The sequence below is a fragment of the Cygnus olor genome, chromosome 8 (genome assembly GCF_009769625.2).
Source record: "Cygnus olor isolate bCygOlo1 chromosome 8, bCygOlo1.pri.v2, whole genome shotgun sequence".
Taxonomy (NCBI): domain Eukaryota; kingdom Metazoa; phylum Chordata; class Aves; order Anseriformes; family Anatidae; genus Cygnus; species Cygnus olor.
In genome coordinates this window covers 15,221,815-15,227,495 of record NC_049176.1, presented here as the reverse complement: position 1 = coordinate 15,227,495, position 5,681 = coordinate 15,221,815, and the positions used below count along the sequence as shown (strand labels likewise).

Genomic DNA, 5,681 nt, shown 5'->3' with positions numbered 1-5,681 from the left:
AAGGCTGACGAGATATTTCTCCTGCAATTGCGGAAGCACTTACCGCTTCTGACTACTCTTGACTTCAGGCAGTTACCCATTAACACACAAGCAAGGGACAAAGCTATGGGTATTTAAATATGGAAGAAATCTATGCATAAGTGCGTTTAATGAACAATAGCCCCAGGTGGAAGTAAACACATTGGCCAGGTCCTTGCGAGGCCTGCCCGACTGCCACTGGCCAGTCAACACTTACAGACTCAAGATACGGCTTTTCCATATGGCAATGTCTAACAACATATATCCCCTGGCAGTACGGGACGAACAAGCTCACAATGCAATACCCTTTCCTGTAACTTCCTTCCAAAACATCCCCATCCTGAAAAGAGGTATTTCTGGGTTTCCTCTGTCACTTGCAGTGATGTGCATCGATGCCACTGTCAAGAGTGGTTGTGGCACTCTTTGAAAGGCGGTGAGCTGAGGCGTGAAAGCTGGCTGTGAAGATGTGTGTATGCTCTGCACAGCATTTCTAGGAAACTTTTTGAGTTTTTGTGCCTGCTGAAAGCTCTGGGGGAGGAGAGGGGAGTGAGGAGAAGCAGGGGAAGAGGAGCAGGCAGCAGGGAATTCGGCTCTTCTGCCCACATCCTGCCTTCTCCAGGCACCTGGAATAGCTGTCAGAAACCAATGTATGTGATTCAAATTTAATTTAAATCCACACATGTTCTGTGGTTAGGCTGTCAGGTGCACTGTGAGCTGCTAATGGCTGCTGAGATCAGCTGCACTGCTATGAGGTGGCACGCTGCAGGTCTCTTTTCTGGTTCTCACTATGTTGCCTGGACCGCATGTGCCTGTTGCCTGACCCTTGGGCGGGTAGGCTCGACTTGCTGTCCTGTACTGGATGTCCTATGAGATGTGTATAGAAGGTGGTGCAGATCCCCTTATACTGTGGGTTTGCTGGGGCGATCCTCATGTGCGTTGTGATGCTGCTGTGACCTCTGACTGTGGCCTCCCACCATGACACTGTGGCATCGCTGTCACTCCTTGGTGGCAGTGCCAAGGACCACAACATCATGTAGAAGGGCTTTTTTGGTTTGTATTCCCGTTTCTCATACCTCTGAAATCATTTCCTCCTGAGGCAGCCTCCACTTGCTGTTGAACAAATATTATCAGGTCCCCTTCGTTGCTGCTGCACGGCAGGGGAGCTTTGCTCTGTGTTTGGACAGTGTTGGCACAGGATGGGTCTGACCTCGTGGCACTTCAGTTCTTTGTTTTCCACCAGGATCTTGGGGACAAGGGGAGGAGGAGGACGTGGTGACCTGCATAAGCTTGTGCTGCTCGGATGCTGATCTTGTGCCCTAAACTGTGTCAGATGTGCTACATATGGCTAAACTGGGTTTGGTATAAACAGCTGACAGGTCACTTAATTGTATCTTTCATAAGTCTGTGTAAGAAAGGCTACCATAATTGTCTAGAAAAAACAAATGCCTTTTTTTTTTTTAACCTAGTTAATTTAAATATATTTGTTTTTCTTCCCAGAAGCACTTTTACTGTGCTTTCAGCATAGCTTTTTGTGCTTGGCCATGACTATTTTGCCTGTATAATGAATTTTAAGAGCTTTCCCCTTATACCAGTTCACTTAAGGCAGTATAAAATGTCTCTAGCCTTTGCTTAGGCTTCCATACACCTGATAACTTACACATACTGTTTTAAACATCTTTTTTCTATGATAATTTAAGAAACATTATTCAAGTGGTGCAGTCTGATTTTGGCCAGAGCGCTTCTTTTTAGAGCATAATGGGTCTGGGAGTACGCTGTCCTGTCCAGACGATGCTGTCTCAGCCAATTGGCCCTAATAGCTGTAGTACAGGCTTTCCTTCTATGACATTCATAGCCTTTTTTTTTTTTTTTTTCCAAAAATTTCCCTGACCTCTTACAAAACTGATGTGAGCATCATTTAGCTCCAGACACGGCTCTCGGCTCTTCTGTTCAAGGGCACGTCTCCCCTCGGGAGGTGGGTGAGCCAGGCTTGGCAGCCTACCGTGTCTCCCTGCCCCCCAACACTCCTAGAGCCATTTGTAGCTAGTCACAAAGGGTAGGGAAGGGGGGGGGGAAAGCTGAGATAAACCAGGTGGGTCTTGAAGACCTCCACAGTGTGGTGGTTTGCTCTCAGAAAGAAAGGCTCCAGGTGCTCTTAGTATTTATTGATGTTAAATAGCAGCATGAGAAGGCAAGTCTGTTCATCGGAAGAATAAAAGCAATGTTTGTCCACTTGCCTGCTATCTTCCTGAGCCAGTTAGCAACTAAATGAAAAACCAAGGAAGGAATTAGTGATCCTGTGACAGCGATCATATTGGTAGTTAATGCCTTTACCAGGAAGATGAAGACATTACAAAAGCGTATCCTGAACACTTGTCTGAGAGCACCCATAAAAGAGGAAACGTCTACATTATCCAAAAGATGGGGCAAAGAGGGGAGGTCTCAGCTGTGTTTTGACCAGAAGTTTCTTGCTAGACCTGAGAAATATTTCCCTAGGACAGTTTAGTTGAAATTGGCTTGATTCCATGAAAATATAAAGTTCTGACAAAAGACAGATTTGTCCAAAAATTTCCATCCGGAAACATTTCCTCTCTTCCCAGAATACGAAGAAATGAGATGAAAACAACCTCATATTTTCTAGGGAAGGGGAGGAGTGTCTCCCATTTCTGAATGAATGTGGCTTCACAAGTCCAATTCTTACTCATGAGTCCACTCAACACACAATATTATTAAGCAAAATAAACTTCCAGTTAAAGGTGGTTTTGTATGAGATCAAGAAAAGGCCAGGAAAAGTTTGAAAAAAATTATAAGTGAATTTCTGTAGCATTGGCTGCGGCCTACCATGTCTGAAAAGAACGTCTGAAAAGGCTTGATTATTTTTTCTGCAAATAGTTCTTTTTCATTTAAGGGCTATGTTAATGGTGTGGCAGGGAATTAAAACTTGGCTAATGATTTAAGTGTTTTATATAGATTGAAAATATTTTTTAAAAAGTTATTGAGAGTTAAATGCTGTGTTGCTTATCTAAGTGTTAAGTTCAACCAAGGAAACCTTAGCTCTACCCTTTCACAGACTTTTTACCATTATTGATCTCAGTTAATATTAATATGTATTTTAAAAATAGATTTCATTTTACCTGTTTTGACTTCTGATATCATTGTGGAGCAGAGTCAAAGCCATATATTTCCATAATACTGATTTTTTTATCTTAACAGGTTTATATTTCTTTTAAACATAAACTTTACTTTATTCCTTACAACAATCCCTAGTCATACCCTATTCCAAATTACCAAGACTAAAACTTGAAGATGTTTATTATAGCTTTTACAATTAGATTCAATGATGCACACCAGTTTTTACCTCACAATGCAATAAGTAGAAGATAGTTAAACTGGTTTTGCAACTGATATTGCTTTACCAGGGCAGTAAAGAACACTATATAGCTTAAGAATCAGACATCAGTTTTGTCCCACCACTTGTGCCGCCCCAGATCCTTTGTGTGTTGCTGCATTCGCCACACATAAATGCACACTCCTGCTTGTGGGATAACGTCTTTACCATGCAGGTATGTATGCAAAAATGCACATATACATGTGATCTTGCATAATGTCTGCTGAGGATCTCTGGTTCAATGGCCAGATTTCACTGAAGTCATTTCTGATTGTAATCTTTGTTTAAACCTAAATTTCTCATCTGTGGTTCATTTGCCTTCTCCCCTTCTATTAGGAGTAGTCATCATATCCCATGTTAAAAATAGATTTGAAGACCAGAACAACCTTTTTGGCAGGGTAATATTTTTTATGGTAGAAATAAAGGCACACACATTCCTGAGAAATAGGTGCACCTTAGTCAAACCTGACATGGACTGAGACTCTCGGTCTGACTCCAGAGCTGCCCTTGCTTTGAGTTGGAGGTGGGACCAGCAAGCTCTGGAGGTCCCTTCCGACCCAAGTAATCCTGTGATCCCACAACTGCTAATTGTGTTCATTGTTTTTTGCATCTCAATTTATGCACAAAGCATTTGCCCAAGTCACTGCTAGTTGCAATAACAACATACCTCAAAAATAATCTAACAACTTCTGCTGGTCTATTAAATTTAAGCAGTTATTCTGTTAAGTGAGCATTAACATAAGGGTTTTAATTCCAGCCAAGCACATACAAAATGCCTATCCTCTAAATAATAATATGACATATGTAAAGGAGGTGCTCCATGGCTATAAGTACTTCAAACAAAAGCTGAGTTCCTAGATAGCTTTCTATTACTCATGAAGGATGTCTTTCCATTTCACTAAAAAGAAAAGAGTCTTCATTATTCTAATGTACGATGTGTGTCGTGGTCACTCTGTGCAGCTGACATCAAAGTCTTCTGCAGTGTGCTGTGAGACTTGCAGGTGAGAGTGCCAGCAGTCAAGATAGCAAGCCTGACCCCTGAACCCCTGTAGAAGACTCCAGGTGGTCATCTTCACCACCTGATAACAAACATGACTTGGACATGGTTAGACCAATCTGGATTATACCAGCTTTCTCTGGAAAATAGAAAACAAAAGTGGAAAAAACACAAATTTCCACACTGCTTACATCAAGGACTGGTTTACCAGCAGGCCAGTGCTGAACAAAAAACTACATTCAGCTTTGGCTTCAGTCCTTACTGGGTTGTTAAATTTCTGTGAATTTTCTCCTCTCTGTAAAGGAGAACAAAAGCTGGGACAGTTACTGCAGGTAAAAGAAGAAACTGCAGGATTTTAGCTAAATTTAAACTGTTAAAATGGCTGAATAAAGTAAGCTAGAAAGCAAAATGTTCAGAAAAGATTACTTATGCAACTCATTTTTCAAGTAGGTGCACTTTACTATTTATCACGTTAGAATCTGTGCCCTAAGGCTTACAAGAAACAGGGATTGTGGTAGGGAAATGAGAAGGGGATATTGTGAAGAAACCAAAAGCTTTCATTTAATAATTAAGTTATTTTCGATTTGACAGCAACAGTGGAGTAAGGAGAAGTTGACCTGATTTGAGAAGAATTGAGAGTGGTTGTGAACTTGAAGGTGGGGCTGGCTTTATGCAAGTCATGCAAATCTAGACTAGTCTAAAATCTGATGACGGATTGCTCTTTCAAAGCCTTATTCAAGTGGGTGCATTTATGACCATTTAATAATATGGAATCTTATTCATAATCTCCCATGCTGCCTACCCATTCATGCACTGAATCACAAAGTAATGTAACTTATTTTCTGAAGGAAGGGACTTCCTGTGAAAATGGAGCTAGAGGCAAATAAATACAAATTATTAGACACTTAAGAAAATTTACATCTTTTTTTCTGGCTTCCAGTTGTCCCAGTAAATTTTGTAGTTATTGAGAATGAGCAAACATTTTTTATGTGCTTGGGGATAGTATATCTTTTCTCTCAAAATCTAATCTTTTCTCAAACCAACACGTATGAAGGTGCTGAAGCAAATACTTCCTCAGTCTATCCTCCAGTGCCTGGTCTGTAAGGGGGAGAGGAGTAAAAAATCTGTGTTATGGGCTGCTCTTTAGTATCTTACTATGACTGAAAGCAGAAGTGATAGAAATGTCACGGGAACTTTTTCTAATAAGCTTCCCTGTCCATTTTTGTAAAGTCAGGAGATGCAGATAAGACTTTCTGTTTTTCAAAATTAATTTCTAAATCT

General features: G+C 41.0%; 1 long non-coding RNA gene across 3 annotated transcripts; it reads left to right on the top strand.

Annotated features, from left to right (window-relative positions):
* The first annotated feature begins 668 nt into the window (after positions 1-668).
* LOC121073889 lies at positions 669-5,290 on the top strand. Of its 3 annotated transcripts, none has more exons than XR_005821993.1 (4): positions 669-1,068; positions 1,259-1,377; positions 3,435-3,578; positions 4,992-5,290. It is a non-coding gene; the product is annotated as an uncharacterized LOC121073889 (long non-coding RNA). The 3 variants fall into 3 exon arrangements; XR_005821992.1 differs by having other exon boundaries at positions 670-1,068; positions 1,259-1,394; XR_005821991.1 differs by lacking the exon at positions 1,259-1,377 and having other exon boundaries at positions 673-1,068.
* The last annotated feature ends 391 nt before the right edge of the window (positions 5,291-5,681 follow it).